Source organism: Thalassophryne amazonica, chromosome 5 (genome assembly GCF_902500255.1).
Source record: "Thalassophryne amazonica chromosome 5, fThaAma1.1, whole genome shotgun sequence".
NCBI classification, from domain to species: Eukaryota; Metazoa; Chordata; class Actinopteri; order Batrachoidiformes; family Batrachoididae; genus Thalassophryne; species Thalassophryne amazonica.
The window spans coordinates 107,850,999-107,873,660 of record NC_047107.1 but is presented as its reverse complement, the minus strand read 5'-3'; the positions used below and the strand labels follow the sequence as shown (position 1 = coordinate 107,873,660).

The 22,662-nt window shown below is 42.2% G+C and overlaps 1 protein-coding gene across 1 annotated transcript in view; it reads right to left on the bottom strand.

Annotated features, from left to right (window-relative positions):
• Nucleotides 1-22,662, bottom strand: part of htr7c (5-hydroxytryptamine (serotonin) receptor 7c) — a 90,935-nt gene that overhangs the window by 63,676 nt on the left and 4,597 nt on the right. The window lies entirely within an intron of this gene.

Here is a 22,662-nt window from a genome sequence, read left to right as displayed (position 1 = left end):
CATCACTGAGGGGATTACTAGTCTAGTGCCCCACAGTAACAGTCCATTGTGTGTGCTGAGGATGGCTCTTTCAGCCCAGTAGGGTCTCACCAGAGAGTCCAGTCTGCTGCGATCTGGCCAGCCCTCCGCGCAGTATCTCATCACCTCAGAACAGATGCTGTCTGCGCTCAGCTGTTTACGCAGCTCTAACAGGTAATCCTCGCTTGCTGGCAAGTTTGCCAGCACAGTGTCCACATATATGTTTGTCTCTTCCATCAGGCCATCGCCATCTGTGACTCCACCAGACTTCAGCGGAGCCCGGGAGTGTGTGTCTGCAGTCGTGAGGCTTTTCTCTGGAACGTGTGTGATGGTGTACCTGTATCTCATGAGTCTCATACTGAATCTCAGTATTCTAGGAGGGAGTGTGTCCAGTGCTTGTCCACCTAGCAGGCTCACGAGGGGCTTGTGGTCGGTTTCCAGCTCGAAGTGAAGGCCAATGATGAAGTCGCTGAACCTTTCACATGCCCAGGTCAGGGCCAGCACTTGTTTTTCCACCTGAGCGTACCTCTGCTCCATGCTCGTGAGTGCTCTGGATACATATGCCACCGGCGCCCAGGTGCCCTGCTGTTCCTGAAGAACTCCACCTAGCCCATATGATGAGGCATCGGCTGAGATTTTCAGGTTTTTGTTTGGGTCATACAGCTGCAGCACCGGGGTGGAGGACAGCTCCTTTTTGAGACTGGTGAATGCTTTGCTTTGCTCTGGGCCCCAGTACCACTGGTTCCTTTTCGACAGCAAGTCCCTAAGAGCTTTGTCTTTTCCAGCTAGGTTGGGCATGAATTTGCCTAGCTGGTTCACCATGCCCAGGAAACTCCTGAGCTCGCTGATGTTTTGTGGTGGATCCATCTCTCGCACGGCGCATGTCTTTTCTGGGTCCGGGGTTACTCTCTGGCGATATGACGTAGCTGAGGAACTTCACCATCGTTTTGCTGAATTCACACTTGGCTGTGTTCAGAGTGATGCCTGCCTCTTGTGCCCTCTGCAGAACTGCATGCACGCGGGCGTCGTGCTCAGCTTGCGTGGACCCCCATATGAGGACATCGTCCATGTGGCAGATGACTCCTTCTAGCCCCTCCGTCACCTTCACCATCCGGTTCTGAAAGTGTTCCGGCGCAGACTAGATGCCAAATGGTAAGCGGTTGTAGAAGTAGCGTCCGAATGGGGTAATGAATGTTGTGTAGTGGGCACAGTCTTTGGTCAGTGGGATTTGCCAAAACCCCATGTTGGCGTTGATCTTTGAGAAGAACTTTGCCCCTGAGAGCATGCCTAGGGTCTGGTCCACTGACAGGAGGATGAACTTTTCCCTGCTTACGGCTTCATTCAGAGGAGAGAGGTTGATGCAGATTTTGACCTCATCTTTAGACTTCTTTGGTGCCACCACCATGCCGGAGCACCACTCAGTTGGTTCATCAATCCAGCTGATGACTCCGAGCTGTTCCATGCGCTGGAGCTCCTGCTTTACTTTTCCCATCAGAGGCAGTGGAACACGTCGTGGCACTTTCAGAGACATGGGCTTGGCGTCAGGTTTGAGCTTAATAGTGTATGGCTGTTGTACTAGCCCTAGCCCATCACACAGCTTCGGGTAAGTCTGCTTTACTGAGTCCAAGTCTATACTGTCTATCCTCGCTACCAGTCTGAGGTTGACTGATGCAGGTCTGCTCAGCAGAGCTGTGTTCAGGTGTTTCACTATGTACAAGTCCTCTGTAGTGTGCTTGTCCCCACAGTGCAGCACTTCTCTGGCTACTCCAACTACAGACATGCCCAGGCCCAAACAGCGCTTTGTTGCCTGGTGCGAGGCTGCTGGATGCCCCCCCCCACATATCTGTCTGTACACCTGCTCGGGTATGACAGTCACGTCAGCCCCAGTGTCTATCTTGAATTTCACATTAGTGTCTCTGATCGTTACGTCAACTGTCCATGCCTGTTTGCCTGCGTCTACAGTGCCAAGGAATATGTCTCCCTCTGTGTCCTCTGAGACTGCACTCACACCCTTGTTAGACTTACACACTTTGCTGTAATGCCCACGTTTCCCACAGTTATGGCAATCTGCATTCTTTGCAGGGCAACTGAATTTGGCATGAAACGGCGTCTTACCACATCTCTGGCATGACTGCCCTGCCCCCTGTGTGTCATGCTTGTCCTTGGTCTGCTTAGCTGGCTGTTTTTTGTTTTTCCAGGCTGGCTTTTTCCCTTTGTTGCTGTGCACTGCGTCCACTGTCGCTTTGTTTGCATGCGTTGTATCTCCCCGTTTGTCTGTTTGTTGCCGTTTAATGTCCTCCGCTTGCCTGACCATGTTGATGGCTTTCGCTAAGTCCAGCTTTCTCTCCATTTGCATTTTCTATGAGAGTGCACTGTCTTTGATGCCCACCACGATCCGATCACGCAGCAGCTCCTCGCGAAGTGCCCCATATTCGCAGTCTTCAGCGAGTGCATACAAGGCTGTGATGAACGAGTCTGCAGATTCTGTTGGCCGTTGCGCTCGCATGTTGAATTTGGCTCGCTGGTATATCACGTTCTTTTTAGGCACAAAAAAGTTTGTAAAGCCATCCTTGACTGAGCTGTATAGAAGTCTTTGTTCATCCGTTAACCGTAGCCCTCTCAACACATCATCTGCCTCGTCGCCCATGCAGTATATAAGCGTGTTCACCTGATTAGCTTGCGACGACTTGTCCAAGGTCTGTGTCCCAGGAATGTTCCCTGTAAATTAGAAGACTCTGGCAGTAATAGGACTGGACTTATGCTGAGCACAGAGGAAAACAGTGGTTGCTCCCTTATACACTGTCTACTGGTTGCTAGTTCAAGCTAACAAGTTTGACGGATTACTGTATATGTATTGTTATTATTATTATTATTATTATTATTATTACCACAAAAGCAGGCAAAGAAGCATGTATTCCCCTCCTCAAAGAAGCGAAACTGTGAAGGGAAACAATATCATGACCAGCGACAGCATAACGCAATCTGAAACCTCACCACTAGATGACACTACAGCCTACACACTATAGCTTTAAGTTTTCCCATCCGTAATTTCCCACAAACTACCAGCGGCCAAAGCGTCTCCCACTTTGTGTGTTTGGGTAATAAAAAAAACCTTCAGACAGACAAGCAAAAGAGTCAACAGTGACAGCACTTATAAATGATTAACTTGCCAAAATGCCTTCTGCCAACTTTTTCATTTAATAATGTTCTGAAATATTTTTGCTGACAGCAGTTTTGCTTTTGGAAACAGCTCGTGTTTATGATATGGACAGTGATGGATTTCAAAGTTAAGTACTGTTACCCTGAATGAACCAAAGCAGGTTCTCTTGATATGAACTGTCATGACTTGTACGATTTTGTGTCTTCTGCACTCTCAAACCTTTTAAAGGCAGGCCATCCCCTCACTGGTTACATCCTGTTACATATCAGGGAAAACACACCATTTTTAGGATTCTTTTATAAGCATTCTTTCTGACTCCACTGACCCAGCAGGAGAAGTCCAGTCCTCCTCATTTTCAGTGATCCTGTCTGACAAAGTAGGTGTCACATCCCATTACCTGAGAACGTATCAACTGGGTCGTCATCTCAAGTCTGGCGCTGTGGCTGGATGCTCCCAGCTACACCGTGCAAGTGTTTTCCAATCAAAACCTCACACACTTTTATCATTGGGGGAGTCAAGTTGATGTCAGAGGTGTGAAAGGCCAGCAGCAACCCCCAGTGATGAAAAATGAAGGCAATGTGGAAATGGCAAATCTTGCAATTCTTTGATTGGCCACGTGAGTCGCTCCCCTTAGACCCCACATTAAAAAAAAACATATTTTGCTGGCAATCCCTTGGTGGCGAGGAAGATTGTCTCGATTGATTCCTGGATGGGCTGGTCCATGTGGAGAAAATCTACATCTATGGTCAATCTAGTGTGACCGGAGGATCTTTGTGGGATCGAACCCCGGACTGCTCGCACTAAAGACCAGAACTCAACCAGGTCAGCCAAAGGGGAATTCCCCCCATTAGTCAAGCTAGTGGAAACATCTTTTCAATCCAGACTTCATCCTGCTGCATATCTCCCCACCATTTTTGACTTCGTCCCGAAGTCACAGATGCATTTAAGCATGTTCTGTGACTACCCACATCCTGCCGATAATGCCAATTGTGACCAGAGGACCTCTGTGGCTGGGACGGCGGTGGGATCGAATCCTGGACTGCTCACACTACAGACCAGAACTCTACCAGGTCAGCCAAATGGGAATTCCCCGTTAGCCAAGCTAGTGGGAACATCTTTTCAATCCGGACGTCATCCTGCTACACTAGGGACACATATGCGTGAGTTCATTTAATGTGAGAATGTTATTGCATGCTGACAAACACACAGTCCTTGACAGATCTTTAGCCTGGTCCAATGACTGAGAAATCCCAGAAGATTGGGGTATGAGGACAGGCTGCTGCCTTCATCCACCTTCACAGCTGTTGGGTTACAAGGTATCACCTCCTCTGCCTGATCCACCATTGATGACTTCCTGGTCTCTAGAAAGGCTACAAGCGGCTACTGAGCACACGGTTTAATAAAGCAGTCTAATCTTGTTTAGTGGACTAAACTTACTTAGTTGACGCATCTTTTGACGTAAGTCGTTACACAAAGCACTTAGTCGGCTAAAGTTTCACGTTACCAAAGTAAAGTTGCCTGGTGCAGAGGAAGCTAATCTTATTTTAGCGACAAAAGATCAGTGTCCTACCTCAAAAAAGATGCCTATCATGTACCACCACTTGATGGAGGAGGAAGGAAGGAGAGACTTGTGGCAGGAGCGAGTGTTCTGGGACTGGAATAATCCATTGGAGATGTTCTGTTCTGGCCCAAGCAGAGGGTCACCCCTTTTGAGTCTGGTCTGCTTGAGGTTTCTTCCTCAGAGGGAGTTTTTCCTTACCACTGTTGCTCTGGAGGTTGGTAAGGTAAGACTTTACTTGTGTGAAGCACCTTGAGGCAACCTTGTTGTGATTTGGCGCTATATAAATGAAAATAAATTGAAAATTGAATTGAAATTTATGGATGCCGCGGACGGCTAATCTACAACTTTAGACGTCGATGTGAAATGGAGATTAGATGGATAATGTTGGGCAACTAACCTGATTCGACTAAGTAAGATTAGTAGACTAAAAGATTTGACTGCTTTATGAAACCGGGCTCTGGTCTGCACCGTGTTCCACCCCTACTTGGTCCTTTTAAGTGTCACAATGCGGATGAGGGGTTGGATTTTGACACCCAACCTCAAATTTACAGTTGCAGTTTAAACATGTTTGTACCCTGGCACACACACACACACACACACACACACAAAGAAAAAAACATTTTGGTCTCTGCAGCAAGCCGTCTGTCACAGGGCCAAATATACTTGTAGACACACAAATGTATTCACACCAGCACGCTCCCCATGTTCGCATGGGTTCCTTCTGGGTGGCTGACTTCCTCCCACTTCCAAAGACATACAGGTTGGGTGAAATGACTCAAACTCAATGTTTCCCAAACATTTTCACATGAAGGATCAATTTAGCAATTAAAAATAACCTTGTGGACCACCTAACCCTCCCAAATATCCAAACATACATCTGCTTATCACTCCAACAGCATATTCCAACCTTATAGAGTTTGGAGTCATTTTTAAAGACTCTGAGAAACCGTTTTAAGTTAAAATATTACATTAAGTTAAAATATGATATTTTACCAATATACTCATTGACCACCGATGGTTTGTGAACCACTCAATAAGAAAGACTGGGAGTGTGTTTGTTTATTTGCAATCCTGCCTCTCACCCAATGACAGCTGGAATAGGCTCCAGCTCCCCCGTGACCTTTAATTGGAATAAGCGGGTATAGAAAATTAATGACTGAAAATTAATGACTGAATACCAGACATGTCCAGCAGGTGGCAGACAGGTATATGGTACTTACAAGAATATGTGATTATTGTTTTAAAGTTGTCTTATTAACAAACTGTGTGTGTGTGTGTGTGTGTGTGTGTGTGTGTGTGTGTGTGTGTGTGTGTGTGTGTGTGTGTGTGTGTGTGTGTGTGTCCAATCACGCATTACATGAGTGCATTGTTTGCGCTATTTAAGATACTGGTTAAGTGCACAAGTTTTATTGCACATATGTACTTCATGATGTGTCAGCAGTCAGGATGTGTTAAAACCGCTGCTTTGGTACGTGACAACCAGCCCAAGAAAAAATTAGAGGAAACGCTGCTGTGTTGTTCTCTGACCTCTGTTAAGTAGAACTTAACTTTTCAATGCAGGGCCTATTTTTTATGTTTGCAGGTTCTGTTTTTTTTGTTTTTGTTTTTTTTAGCTATCTTAATTTTAAATATTCAGTCATCATTTTATAAACAGACTTCACAACTTTGTTGGTAACCAAGAAGAAGTTGTTGCTTGTCAGAAATGAACTTGTGTGGACTCGGTGGAGACCTGTGGCGTCACGGAAGAGGAAGTTAAGCTAATGCAGTGCTTCTCAGTTATTTTCTGTTACGGCCCCCCAGGAAGAAGAAAACATTTTGCCCCCCCCCCCCCCCCCCCCCCCCCACACACACACACACACACACACACACTCTCTCTCTCTGCCGTGACTACAAATAGTATCATTTCTCCATAAAATTATAAGTACACCTCTGCATAACATTGTATCCTTATTAACATTAAAGAAAACAAAAAATAAATAACTTTAGATTAACTTACAGCAAAGAATAACTTTAACATTTTTTAATCTGTAATAGAATTGCATCACTTTGCTTGAAATTAAAAACAAATTTAATCCCTTAAACTATAAACATTTTTTGACCGACTAACCATTTGATACTGAAAAACAAAATTAAATAAAATCAATAAATAATAAATTCAAATTGATCAGAACACTTACTCAGGAGCACAATATATAAAAGACTTTAACAGACAAAACAAAATAAAACTATTTGTGCAGATTTTTTATGATTATTTTTGTGACTTTTATTTATTTATTTTTTTAATTAGTTTTTTGTTGTTTTGCAGCACTTGCGTCTTTCAGCATGACAGACCATATCTACTGCTGCTCAGCTCCTCTGCTATGGTGCTATGATGCTAACGGTGCTCGCTGGTTTACTGAAGCAACATTCAAAAAGCGGGATGATTGCTGGCAATATTCGGCACGTTTTCATGCAACATTTTAAGACACACTGGTCTTTCCTTGTCTCCCACGGTAGTGCAAAAAAAAAAAAAACGACATACAGCTGCATTCCATTATGGTAGAGTCCTCAATACTCCCTGCGCACACTCTGACAATGAGAGCGCCACTGCCACCTACTGTAGTGGATGTGCAATTACACTTTTTTCAAGTACGGGAAAAAAGCATGTTCCCCACGGTCACACGCGCTCCCCATGGCATCACACCATGCCCCCCCAGGGGGGCGCACCCCACTATTTGAGAATAACTGAGCTAATCTAAGTAGTTGCCTCTATAATCAGTCATTTTAAAAAAAAAGTCTTTACTGTTACTAAGTCAGATATGCAAACCTGTACCTCTGTAAAGATCTGCTCAGTGCTTCCTGACACGTCTAGTAGAAGTGGGCGATACTGGGAATTTTGGTATTGATCCGATACCAAGTAAATACAGGCCCAGTATTGCCAATATTGATACCGATACCAATACTTTTTCATATTTATGCTTCGTAGATCCAAAGGATCCAAAAGACTTAGGATAGAATTTCGCCAAACATTGTACGTGACAACAAAATACTTTATTATCACAATCAACATTTTTGTTTAAAAAATTATCACTCAACACAACTTAAAACAAAAGTGCATCATGGGAACCCCCCAGCAGTCTAAGTCTATAGCAGCATAACTAAGGGATGGTTCAGGGTCACCTGATCCAGCCCTAACTATAAGCTTTAGCAAAAAGGAAAGTTTTAAGCCTAATCTTAAAAGCAGAGAGGGTGTCTGTCTCCCTGATCTGAATTGGGAGCTGGTTCCACAGGAGAGGAGCCTGAAAGCTGAAGGCTCTGCCTCCCATTCTACTCTTACAAACCCTAGGAACTACAAGTAAGCCTGCAGTCTGAGAGCGAAGCGCTCTATTGGGGTGATATGGTACTATGAGGTCCCTAAGATAAGATGGGACCTGATTATTCAAAACCTTATAAGTAAGAAGAAGAATTTTAAATTATATTCTAGAATTAACAGATAGCCAATGAAGAGAGGCCAATATGGGTGAGATATGCTCTCTCCTTCTAGTCCCCATCAGTCAGGGTGTGCGGGAGAGAAAAAAATCTTGAGTATCGACCTTTTTACATGAGGATCGTTCAATATCAATACCAGCGTTGGTATCAATATTATCGATATTAGGATCGATCCGCCCACCTCTAACGTCTAGTGACGTTTCAGTCTATTCTGTGGTGACAAGAAGCGTTTTACTGTGATGTTTTAGCCATTTGGCTTGTAACTTCATCAGTGTTCAAAATAAAGGCTGGAATAATATAAATTGTTTTTCACCCAAGTGAAAAGTTCAGTCCAAAACCATCTAAAAATAGGCCCCATGTTGAAAAATTAAAGACTTCTTTAACATTTTTTCAGTGATATCATGGCTTCTGTTGTTCCATCTTATTTCCACGAGGTCACACCAGTTAAAGCATGCCGGCTTCCTCTTTCTCCTGCAATGGCAATATCTTCCGTTCTTTTCTTAGATGGCCGACAGATTCCGGGCTTTTCTTTCTTCCCGCTGTTGTAAATAAGTCATCATTTGACTTTTGAATTATTGAACGTACAACATATTACTCTCAGTGGAGTTAAAAGCTGACTGCAGCCAAAAATATACCTTTTTCGGAAAGCTAGCAACCACAAGTGTATACTTTCTCCCAAGGTGCATGCTGGGATACCCTGCAAGGGAGCAGTTGAATACTGTGTTGGACAGGAGGTCACAGATGTCTAAAAGTGGTTGTGTATTCACGGTTTTAGAGTATCCCAGAACCAGTGGTGGGCACAGATAACCAAAAAATTAACTTCGATAACAGATAATCAGATAACTGAAAAGTTACCTTTGATGAAGATAAAACAAACTACCCAAAATGTATCGGAAGTTACAGATAACCGATAAATTCCAGTATTGTCTCTAGTATACTTACAACTACTAACAAGCTGATTTGAGTTTTAACACCACGACTGCTTTTGGAAGCATCAAAGCAAGAACAGACCCAAACAATGAATCAGCACTTCTGTCTTTGAGCATCCTGCCCCCTGGTGGAAGCTTCTGTTTATACATGGTTTCCAGCACAGAAGCAACTGAGAGAAGCCACAAAGCTCAACTCTCTATCCAATCATAGCACTGTCGTCAGGCCGAGGTCATGGAAAATAAAGCAGTGCTGAGTTATGGTTAGGTGTATAAATAAAATGAATACTGATAGAATAACTCCATTAATGTGAATTCTGTCATTTGTGCAAAGTTAAGCTATAATATATATATTTTAATGTTGAATAATGCACTAATTCTGAAGTTTTATAACAAACCCAGACAGATGGCATTCTGGGTAACATGTGCCTCTGCTCACACTGATTGGATGATTCATTCTATGTAAACCAACACGTTAATGTGAGGTGTGTCGTGTGTTGGTGTTTACAGATAAATGTGCTTTTGTAAAATATGCAATTTTTTTTATTTGTAAAAAAAGGCATTTTCAAAAAAAAAAAAAGCCAAGTTGTAATTGGATAACCGTCTGATATAACCGGGGTCAAAATAAATAGAACACTGCCATTGGCCCTATTGGCATATCCCATAATCCCTTGCGTGCCAGAGAGTCGCTGCAGTCAAACAACATATAGAGAATCCACATGATGACAATTGTAAATGAATATTATACGACAAAAATGTATTTTTTTATGCTTTTCATCACGTTAATAAGAAACTGCATGCATGATACCCTGAAAACTTGCTAAAACAATTATAACAAATAATCTGTGTCTGCTACGTTTAATCTACATGGAATTTAATAAACACAAACTGAATTTCAGACATCATATATATATATATATATATATATATATATATATATATATATTAGTCTGGAACAAAGAGGACAAACAGAAAACAGTAAAGAACAATAATCAAGATATTAAAGAGCAAACTTCACTTCCCCCAGAACGACATGATCAGGAAGCAATTGTAGCTCACAGCAGCTCCCATTGAAAATAACGGAGAGACAGCCTGTGATTCTTGCATGTTTACATAAAACAAACGCAATAACAACATCTATAAACCCAGAGAATATATTCACGAGAGTTTTAGGCACAATATAAAAATAGTTTTATGTTGCGATGTTAATGGTGTTGTCCATGTGCAGCAGTTAAAGTGCAGTTTTTGTAAATTAAGTTTGAAAAAAAAGCTTCTGTTTACGTTTTGCTTCTGGAAACATGAGTCTGACGTGTGGTTTGAAAATATCAGCCCAGCTTCAGTTTGAATACTGCCATGAACACTACTGGCCAGTAGATGGCAGTAGAGACCTTGAAAAGTTGCAAACACAAAATTCCAGATAATCTGTGTTGCTACTTGGTACGTTTAAGATGCATGGAATTTAATAAAAGCAAACAGTAACAACGTCTATAAACCCAGAGAATATATTCACGTGAGTTTTAGGCACTAGAGTTTAATGCTGTTGTCCTGATCAGAGTGTCTGAAATGCATTTCTCCTGTCGTGAACGTACTGAGGTTACCATACTGAGATTACCCTATCCCATAATGCACCTGAACACAGCATGCACCACACTAAAACCTTAAAAATTAGCACATTACTTTAAAACTAAAACATATATCTGATATTTTCACTTTATAAAACTTCAGAAGTGACGTTAATTTAAATAACTTGTCCGAAATAAGTTTGGTTAAAATTTGAACCATAAGTTAAAAATGTATGCCTCTGGATGACTTGGGTGATATTGGCTGTGTATCAGTATGGTGTTAAAAAAAAGAGGGTTTTTTTGTTGTTGGGTTTTTTTTTGGTGACCAATTCTCTTTTGCCTGCAGAGAATAGGGCATTTTTTTCTAGAAGCTCTCCTCTGTTTGCAGAGAGTAGAACTACACATCTGTTCACTTTTGTTTACCACGTTAAATGGTCTAAATGTTATTGGACAAAAATTCTATTCTAATTCTGGAAGATAATTAGTCCAATAATTGTTTTCAAAGTTATCTGAAAAGATAATCCGATAATGAAAACTTTGTCTTCGATAATTATCGGAACTGTGCCCACCACTGCCCGAACCCTTTGCACGCTGGGGAGGGAGGCTTGATAATGGCTCAGCTTAATGCTAACTTTAACATTGAAAATGCCATAGACATGCTAACGTGTTAGCATCTGTCCCGTTTTTAAGTTATAAAATACATCAACTGTTTCAGAAGACCATAACAGGTCCGTTTAACATAAAAAAGGTAAATATTACTCACAGACATATGCTCTTTAGGGTTTTAGTGGATAAAAAATAAGATAAAGCGAAATAAAACAAAGAACCACGAAGCAGCAGATCGAAGATCGAAGCACTGTTTCATTGGTTCATGGTTCAAAGCAAAGCTGCACTACAGAAACGGTTGATTATACAGACCTGCTGCAGAGTCTGTAATCACTGTAGAGAAATTATCATTTTCCAAACGAACACCCCCAAAAACAACGGCCACTCTGAAGGACCGATAAGGGAATCGTTAAGCAAAAAGGCTATTGATGTCGATGGATCAAATCATTTCTTAAGGATACCCGAAAAGAACCGGTTTCCGACACGCAACCCTAACAGCATGCAGTGCAACACATCTCCTTCGCATAGAGTTGATCAGGTTGTCAGTTGTGGCCTGTGGAATGTTGGTCCACTCCTCTTCAATGGCTGTGCAAAGTTGCTGGATATTGGCAGGAACTGGTACACGCTGTCGTATACGCCAGTCCAGAGCATCCCAAACATGCTCAATGGGTGACATGTCCGGTGAGTATGCCGGCCATGCAAGAACTGGGACATTTAAGCTTCCAAGAATTGTGTACAGATCCTTGCAACATGGGGCCGTGCATTATCCTGCTGCAACATGAGGTGATGTTCTTGGATGTATGGCACAACAATGGGCCTCAGGATCTCATCACGCTATCTCTGTGCATTCAAAATGCCATCAATAAAATGCACCTGTGTTCTTCATCCATAACAGATGCTGCCCATACCATAACCCCATCGCCACCATGGGCCACTCGATCCACAACAATGACATCAGAAAACCGCTCACCCACACGACGCCACACACGCTGTCTGCCATCTGCCCTGGACAGTGTGAACCGGGATTCATCCGTGAAGAGAACACCTCTCCAACGTGCCAAACGCCAGCGAATGTGAGCATTTGCCCACTCAAGTCAGTTACGACGACGAACTGGAGTCAGGTCGAGACCCCGATGAGGACGACGAGCATGCAGATGTGTGCAGAAATTCTTTGGTTATGCAAACCGATTGTTTCAGCAGCTGTCCGAGTGGCTGGTCTCAGACGATCTTGGAGGTGAACATGCTGGATGTGGAGGTCCTGGGCTGGTGTGGTTACACGTGGTCTGCGGTTGTGAGGCTGGTTGGATGTACTGCCAAATTCTCTGAAACGCCTTTGGAGATGGCTTATGGTAGAGAAATGAACATTCAATACACGAGCAACAGCTCTGGTTGACATTCCTGCTGTCAGCATGCCAATTGCACGCTCCCTCAAATCTTGCGACATCTGTGGCATTGTGCTGTGTGATAAAACTGCACCTTTCAGAGTGGCCTTTTATTGTGGGCAGTCTAAGGCACACCTGTGCACTAATCATGGTGTCTAATCAGCATCTTGATATGGCACACCTGTGAGGTGGGATGGATTATCTCAGCAAAGGAGAAGTGCTCACTATCACAGATTTAGACTGGTTGTGAACAATATTTGAGGGAAATGGTGATATTGTGTATGTGGAAAAAGTTTTAGATCTTTGAGTTCATCTCATACAAAGTGGGAGCAAAACCAAAAGTGTTGCGTTTATATTTTTGTTGAGTGTATATATATATATATATATATATATATATATATATATATATATATATATATATATATATATATATATATAAAACCCGCATTAAAGACTCACAATTATCTTAGTTAAACACCTAAATACATTTTGGTTTAACTCACCTCCATAACAATGCAATGTTGCAAACAAGTTGCCGCAAACGCTTGTTTACACTGACAATAAAATCTCGGCCTCCCCATCGAGAACATGATTACGCGCGAGATTTGATACAGTAAAGCCGTCTATTTGTTGGGGGTTGTGCGTGTGAAGGGGGTTGCGTGTGTGCGGCGGGGGCAGGTTGTATCGGGGTCAGGGTTACAGGTGTGTATGTGTGTGGGGTGTTACCATGGTTACTATTGCTCGGCAACATGTCAAAAACAGACACACACACATATAATACATCTAAGTTATATTCAGTACATGTCAAAGGTTTGGACACACTTTCCCATTAATTTGGAAAGTGTTACTGTCTTAATGCACATGGCTACTATTACTGAATATGAATAAACTGCAAATAGAAGTCACTGTTGTATGTTCATGTAAAAGGATTAAAATAGCTTCAAGGTCTTTCGTTAGAAAAAGGAGCATGAATAATTTTCTGTTTAAAAAAAAAAAGCCTTAATATTTGTGAGTCTGTAGAGGAAACACACCGGTTTACATGAACCTACAACACGAAGTAATCTGGATCAGTTCGCTTCTTCAGATATCAGTTGAACACAATATTGTAAAACCTACATGTTGATCCATAGCAGCAAGTTAAAAATGAAGGTAAATGTCAAGAGAAAACCCCACCAGTGTGTCTGAATATCCATCAAAGCCTTCTGAAGTACAGACGTACTGTCACAAATCCTGCAGCAGGCGATCCGTACCAGCATGCGCCTCTCATGTAACGCCACAGGAGTCGATCAATACTCTGCCTCGCTGTCGTCTATCACCTACACAAACACACCTGTTCAGTCAAGTCTCTGATTTTACAGACTTCTCTTTGAGAGACCCACAATGGCAGCATGAGAGCTTTGATTACAGCTAATTATGTGTTTAATTGCCAGTTCCCTTCCTAATTAATTATCTCTATAATCCGTACTGAGTCACACACCAAATGAGATCTACATTGTTTGGATAATAGGGGCCTGTCTTCACAGGGATCCATTCAAACACTTCACAGATGTTTCCGTGCAGCCTGCGTGACGGCAAATTCATCCCCGTAATCTCCTCTATTAATCCTAAACTGACACGACACGATAAAACTCACTGGCTCGTTCATAAATTTTCATCATCGTCAACAAGAGGTTGTGCTTTTACCCACAGCTAATTCATGGTATGTTTCTTGGGTTGTTACGGTGCGTTCCAGTTGCACTCAGAGTTCATAATTCCCTAATTACGAGTAGAAAGTCGTAATTCCATCTCATCAACTTGATTGAACACCACAAACAGAGTTCACTATCCAAAACGGCTGCTCTCAGCATCGAAACTAAGTGAGAACTGTAATTTTTACAGATTTTTTTCCTTGAGGCGTCTTTGTTGTGATTTGACATGATATAAACAAACTGAATAACTGAATTCAAATTGAATTTAGCAGAACTACAGTGGGAAGAAAAAACTCCCTCTGGCATTTTTGAGGAAGAAACCTCATTTAGAGACTGATATCAACCTTGCATTTTGCTCTGAAATTCTTGAAAAAATAGTTTCACAGCAGCTTTTGGACCATCTTACTGAGAATAACCTCTCTGAGTCACTGCAGTCTGCATTTAGAATGCACCATTCCACAGAGACAGTTCTCACTAAAGTGGTTAATGATCTACTTGAAATGGACTCAGACTCCACTATGGTTCTGTTATTGTTAGATCTTCACTGCATTTGGCACAGAGGACCATGGTATATTAGTAGATGGACTTGACATAACTATTTGCTATTATTGTGTCTTGTACAATAATGTAGTGTTCAAACCTGCTGTTCCTTTCCAAAGTCCTGGAAAAAGTCGTATCAGTTCAACTCCATGATCACCTCCACACCCATAACCTATATGAAATATTTCAGTCTGGTTTCCGCTCAGCACATAGCACAGAAACAGCCCTGGTCCGCATCATGAACGACCTTCTCATGACTGCAGACCAGGGCTCATCATCTCTCCTCCTCCTACTGGATCTATCAGCCGCTTTTGACACCATTGACCACACCATCCTGCTCCACCGCCTCAACACTGAAATAGGACTCACTGGCACAACTCTCAACTGGTTTCGCTCATATCTCAGGAACAGGACAGAATGTGTTACACTCGGACAATCCAAATCCAAAACCCATACTGTCAGCTGTGGAGTGCCACAAGGGTCCGTCCTTGGTCCAACCCTTTTTACCATCTACATGCTCCCCCTTGGTCAAATCATCCGTAAACACAAGATTTCATTTCATTGCTACGCAGACGACACACAGTTATACATCAAAATGGACTCCACACTCCCCTCAGATCTGCCGTCTGCCTTTCAGGCTTGCCTGGAGGAGATAGAGGCATGGATGACTGATAACTTTCTTAAACTAAACACTGACAAAACTCAAGCCATCCTCATCGGTACCCCACATCAAACCCAGTCCTCCTCCCTCACCAGTATTCCCATTCTCTGCCACAACATTCCCCTGTCCACCTCCATCACCAACCTTGGAGTCAGATTTGACCCACATCTCACCTTTGACATCCACATCCGCCACCTATGCAAAGTCTCCTTCCATCACCTCAAAAACATAGCCAAGCTCCGCCCCTCCCTTTCCCAACCAGATGCTGAGAGGTTGGTCCATGCTTTTGTCTCCTCCAGGTTGGACTATTGCAATGCCCTCCTCGTCGGGACCCCTGGTAAAAACCTGCAAAAGCTGCAGCACATCCAGAACTGTGCTGCCCAGGTCCTGACGAGGAGGCGCAAGTTTGACCACATCACCCCTGTCCTCAGATCCCTCCACTGGCTGCCCATCAAATACAGAATAGAGTACAAACTCTGCCTCCTGACTTATCAGTGCATGCACGGAACCGCCCCTGCCTACACACCACCTCAAGATCTCTCTGCTCCACCACCTCCTCACACTGCCTTCACCAACCACAAGTGTGGAGGCCTTTAAAAAAGGCCTAAAGACATTGCTATTTCAAAAGGCCTTTTAGATATCTTATCGTTTGAAATGGTTTTTGAAATCTGTTTTAATTCTGTTTTTAAATCCTTGCTGTAGCACTTTGAAATTTCTTTGAAATGTAAGGTGCAATACAAATAAAATGTATTATTATTATTAATGTTGGAGTACCATGTGTGCCATATACCACACATTGTAATATCTTGCCATATCTTTCAAATTGTATGGGTACTGAGCTTCATTTTGCAAAGTGTTGTATAAAATTTATTGATAAGATGTGTAATAGTGATACTGATGTTGTAAGTACAATCAGCAATCTGGGCCTTGGAGGCTCCCGTTATATAATTGGTGCTAACAGAAGATACCTTTCGAATAAATTTCAGTGTGATATTAATAATGTTTGTGACCCTTGCATGGCAGCAGCCATGTGAGGCATTATTGTAAAGCGCTTTGAGCGTCTGATGCAGATGGAAAAGCGCTATATAAATGCAGTCCATTTATTTATTCGATCATGACCCAATGATACACGGAGTCCCACAAGGGTCCATGTTAGGCCCCCTGCTTTTCTCCTTTTATATAGCACCCCTAGGGCATATGTTGCAAAGCTATACAATTACTTTTCACCATTATGCTGAGGACACTAAGTTGGACATGCCGATAACTAAAGGTAATCTCACACACATTAAGACTTCAGAGGATTGCCTGGCTTCAGTGAAAAGCTGGATGTCGAGCAACTTCTGACTTTATAATTCAGACAAAAGAGAAATGATGGTCCTGGGTCCTGCGACACAAAGACATCAATTTGAACAGCTAACAATAAACTGAGATTCATGTGTTATACATTATAGTGATGAAGTGAGGAACCTTGGGGCGATTTTTGATGCCACACTGTCCTTTGAGCTAAACATTAGAGAAGCCACTAGGACTGCTTTGTCTTTGTAAAATAGCAAGGATTCGTCCTGTCTGTGGCTGATGCAGAGACTGTGATTCATGCATTTGTCTCTTCTAGATTGGATTATTGCGATGTCCTGCTCTCAGGCTTACCGCAGTCTGGCTTGAGAGGTCTCCAAATGATTCAAAATGCCACTGCTAGAACCTTGACCAGAAGCAGAAAGTATGACCACATTACCCGAAACTTCATTGGCTTCCTGTCTCTGTGAGGTCTGATTTTCAGATTTTTATTGTAAATGGACTGCATTTATTTAGCGCATTTCCATCTGCATCAGATGCTCAAAGCACTTTACAATTATGCCTCACATTCAACCATTCACACAAACACACCGACACATCGATGTGAGGGTGCTGCCATGACCTTGCCCAAGGGCCCTTAGTGATTTCTGGTCAGGCTGGGGTTTGAACCGAGGATCCTCTGGTCTCAAGCCCAACGCTTAACCACTAGACCATCACCTCCCCTTACAAAATCATTCAAGGACTAGTTCCTCCCTACATAGACAACCTATTTAAAACCTGTGTACCAGCCCGAGCTCTGCATTCTCAGAATGAAGAATTCATATGTGTCCCTAAGGTTAAAAAGAAGTCAGCAGGCCAGGCAGCATTTTCTTATTATGCACCTGTTTTATGGAATGATCTGCCTGCTGAGATAAAACAGTGTGTGCAGTCATTCAAGTCAAGATTAAAGACTTGTTTTCCCTTTCATTTTGCCAACATACATGGGTAGTGTCAAATAATTTTTCCTCGCCTCTCAAATTGTATTACAAATGGAGCAGGTCTCAGTCACATTATATCAAATTTTTGACTTTGTTATCAAAGCATAGGGTTAGCTTGCGGCAAGCACATTACTACTTTCTGTGCTGCTCTGTTGATTTATTGTTAGTGAAACTAATGCCCCAGGTGCTGTTAGTCCTGTCTGATTTACGTATTCTACTCCTTTTCTCTCTGTCTGAAGTATCACTGCTGAGACTGGGGAACCTGACAGCCTCGTGGCTGGGCGAGTGGTCGAGGTGTGACCTGCGCCACATAATGGATGGCTGATCCGACTCATTGCACTCCACAGCAACAGCCAGAATTGACACAGCTGGTGGCAGAAATATGGGACTGACCTTAGACTTTGTGGGATTGGCCTTAAGATGGACGTTGCACCATTATACACATTTGGAACTGCTTGTAACTTGGCCAGTGTTAGAATGGCCTAAGCAGTGGATGACCCCTCTGAGTCTGGTCTGCTTGAGGTTTCTTCAGCAAGAAAGCCAGGGGAAGTTTTTCCTTACCACTGTCGTCTGTATGCTTGCTCAGGGGGGTTGACAAAGTTAGACCTTACCCATGTGAAGCACCTTGGGACAGGTTTTTGAAATGGTGCCACTAATATTAGCTAAACTAGCAGATGTTGCTCACAATGACTGGCTATTTTAGAAGCAATAAGTTAATGTGAACTATGCAAGACGAGTTCCAGTTCACGACATGAATAACCTTGTTGTTCAAAAATTGTCTTGCCCCCACAGAAATTGAGGAAAAGAGTGCAAATCATCGGTCAAGATCCAAACTGAGACCACCTATTCTGATTAGACCAAAAATGGATTACTTGGTACAGACAGTGGTCTGGGACAGCTTTACAAACCAAACTGAAAACTTGGAAATTTCAACCCAAACAAGGCTGAATGTGAAAGAAGTGAGACCACCTAAGTTAGAGATGGTGGCACTAACAAAAAGACAGGAGGCAGAGCTGAAGATCTTGTGATTCTTTGTGGGAGTGATAAGAATGGACAGGATTAGGAATGAACGTATCACAGGGATAGCTCAGATTGGACCGTTTGGAATTGAAATGGTTTGGACATGTGCAGAGAAGCGACCCAGGGTACATAGGGAGAAGGATGCTGCAGTGTTTCAGCTGCATTCCTTGCTCCAAATTATGTGATATCCTACCTTGATATCTAACATTATCAATCAATAACAATGGCATTGTAGCTTAGTTAGTCCACACTCAGGTTCTTGTTTTGAATTGATCCAGCAAAACCTTTCAAGTAAAAGCTTTGAAGCATGCTTTAAGATTCCACAGAGTACTTTGCACTGATCTTTGCTCTGAATTATGTGATTTCGTGTGACAAAGGTGAAAGCACATGAATGAAATAAGAGAAAAAGTAGCTTGAAGTTGGACTTGTAACACAAAAGCAGTGGTGGTCGTCGTATCAGTAATTTTTCTGGCCAGAGTGACGGCGGGTGAGTGGAACCCCTGCGCTGGGTGTGACTGATTTGCCCATTATCAGATAAAATTAGATCAGAAACATGAAAAATGATGCCAGTTGGCTATGACACACAAAGGTTTGTCCCTATGGGAAGGTTTGACGTGCAAATTAAAACTCAGCCTCACGTCATATGATTATGAAAGGTTTGTGACCTTCCAGAGACTTTCATATGACCGGCAACCCAACCAGAAAGCTGGCTTTATTCTCACTAACCAAAATGAAATCAAATGAAAAAAACTAAAATGAAGTTTGGAAACACATTTACACATGTCCTGACACTGACAGTCACTTGCATACTCTGATTCTAAGTAAACCATGCTTATTTATTAATTACGCATCTTGTTTTATATTTTTCTTTCTCTGTATTTTGAGGGGTGGCACAATAGCACCCTCTAGTGACCACCTGCTTTAAAGAGTACACTTTTATTAGTAATGTAGGACAAAAGGTAGGAGCAGAATTGGATCCGTATGCCCTGAATGCTTTAATTTCACAATGATTTCTGCAGTCATGCCTGCCTGCTCACAGGTGTGTTCATTCTGAATATGAGGAATTGAAATTTACCTCTCTAATCACAACCAGTGACTGTGACACCCAACAGAACCCAGTTTCCACTCCAACAGACGACAAGGGCATGATAAGTTGTTTCCAATTAAATTATTTCTAGAATGCATGTTAAATTTTGCTCATGAGAGTGTCCTCTTTGTTATATCATTTCTGTCACAATGTGAAAAAAGAATAAATTAATTAAATGGCACAGTTGGAGGATGTTTCAAAATGACATGTCACCAGCTCCTGACCTGATTGCAGTGAGCATCCACAGATGGTACCAAGCGGCAAATTTCTCATCTCTTTGACTTCAAAACTACTCTTTGAAAGGTTTATTACCCTCTACATGTCCACCGATGCACAGCAAATTGTTGCATTAGCAGTGTCTCAATGAACCCAAGATTGCAGACAGTAACCAAACGGAAGGTAAGGTGATTACAGTGGTGATTTATTGTCCAAAACATGGGAGTTCAGTGCAACAAAAAGTGAGATCAAAGGGGTTAACATGAGTAAAACACAAACCAAAGCGCAGGTAGAATTAACAAACTGGATGAAACAAAGGGATGTAAATAAAGAGCAAACACACAGCGGTGACAAAGATAAGCCAAATACTCCCAACTACATCACAGTGGAACCAAAGAAGAATCTGGCAACAAAACAGGAAATTGTGCAGGCTTAAATACTGAAACATAAACGACCAAATGAGTGACAGGTGTGGAGTGTTCTGGGACACAGGAGAGACCAGAAAACAACACATGAACAAAAACTCACACACACAAGGTGATTCAAAACTCCAAAGAAAACCCCGGGGTTGTCAGAACAGGCGGCTGCCTGGTAACCATAGCGGCTGGACCCGCAATGCAAACTCCCAGACTAGGCTTAGGTGTAGGAGAAAACATGGTCTTTATTTCAGGCTCTGGTTCAGTACACGTTATCAAGTAGCGGAGCAGAGGAACAATCAAGATCAGGCAAAAATGCAGTCATGGTTGAGCAGGGGTCAGAGGCACGAGCAAACACTGACATCCAGGATGAGGCAAGGTCGAGGAGACCAGAGCAAAAATATGATACACGGCAAGTCAAAAAATCAGAACTGAGAACGAGAGCTGGAATGTGTACAGGACAACAAACTGGCGCTGGTGTGGTGACTGGGAGGAGATTAAATAGGCCTGGAGTTAACAAGGTGCACGTGAGGAACAATCTAGAAAGGGGTGTGGCTAGTGAACGAAGATTAAACACTGTGCAAGATGGGGAGGAAGAGAGTGCACAAAGTGACAGAATACAAAGATGCGTGAGCAGGTGCCAAGAGTGAGAGTGAAAGAAGACACAGAGCGGACAGAAACAAAGTGCAAGACAAAGACATGAGGCAGGTGCAGAGATGTGAAGTGAGAACATAATCGGATGGGTGTGAGGGAAACAGGGAACTGTGAACCGAGTAGATAAACAGATGACAGAACAAATAATCAAAGACTAAATAATTAACAGAAAGCAAAACCTGATAAGTAAGCATAACTGGTGACAATAATGATAACAACAAAATAAACAAGTGATAACCTAATGAAAGCTACATGAGAATAAATGGAGATAAATACTAAAACTAAACTAAATAGAAAGTGATTAAGAAAACAAGGTGGTAAAACAAACCATAAGAAAAGCAGTGACAAAACAATAACAGAAAACAAAACCTGACATTAAAGTACAACAAATGTTACAAACGAGAGAAACTAGATAACCAAGTGATAAACTGATGAACAATAAATGAAAACACAACTGACTGAAGAAAACTACAACAGAACTGAAGGAAAGGTCAAAGTAAAAAGTCAAAAAGAAAAGTGGCAACATAACAGAGAATAAACCAGGATGAAAATAAACAACTAATAACTCAAAGGGGGGAAACAATGGGCTCAATGCCCTGATCAGGCCAAAATCATGGCAGGGGTGAGTGGAACCAAAAACATCTCATAATACTAATCAAACTAAAAACAAAAACCACAAAACAACCAAGTACAAAACCAAGACAGCAAAGACAGAAAACCTACACGGAACTCAAAGAAGAGCAAACAGGTGGTAAACACAGGAAAACAACACAACTAACAGATGAGAGGACACAGAACTGAGACACAATGATAATCAACATAGGGACACAGACAGGGGACAAATCACAAAGATAACTAACAGGATGACAGGACACAATGACAATCAACACAGGGAAAACTACAACACAAATTTTATGAATGCATATGAGCACATTCAAAGTAGTGTAAAATAAGCTCTGTCATAGTGTTAAATCAGTTCCTGTATACTGTAAATCAGCTCAGTGTAAATTGATTAGATTTACCATCAGAATTGATGTGATTTAACACTGTTATAAATGGGAGCTTATGCATTGTTGCAGTGATAATGTGATACTGCAGCAATTGCATGTACCCCTCTTCAAAATAGTGTGAAATCAACTTGAGCATACTGTCAATCATCTCTGTTCGTGTTGATCAACTTGATTTACAGAAGTAATTGAGGTGAATTAACACCGGTTTGAATGGAAATGTGCATTTTCCTGTAGTGATAATTTAACACTGAAAAAGAAACATGTCAACAGCCAATCATGTGTGTGTGAGCCACGTACCAACATAATATCATTAAAGCTTCTCCACTCACGCTCGCTGTATCCACAAGCAGGAAACGCAGAGAATTCTGTGGGGTCACAGTGCCTAATTGGATGTTATTAGTAATAATCACATCATTA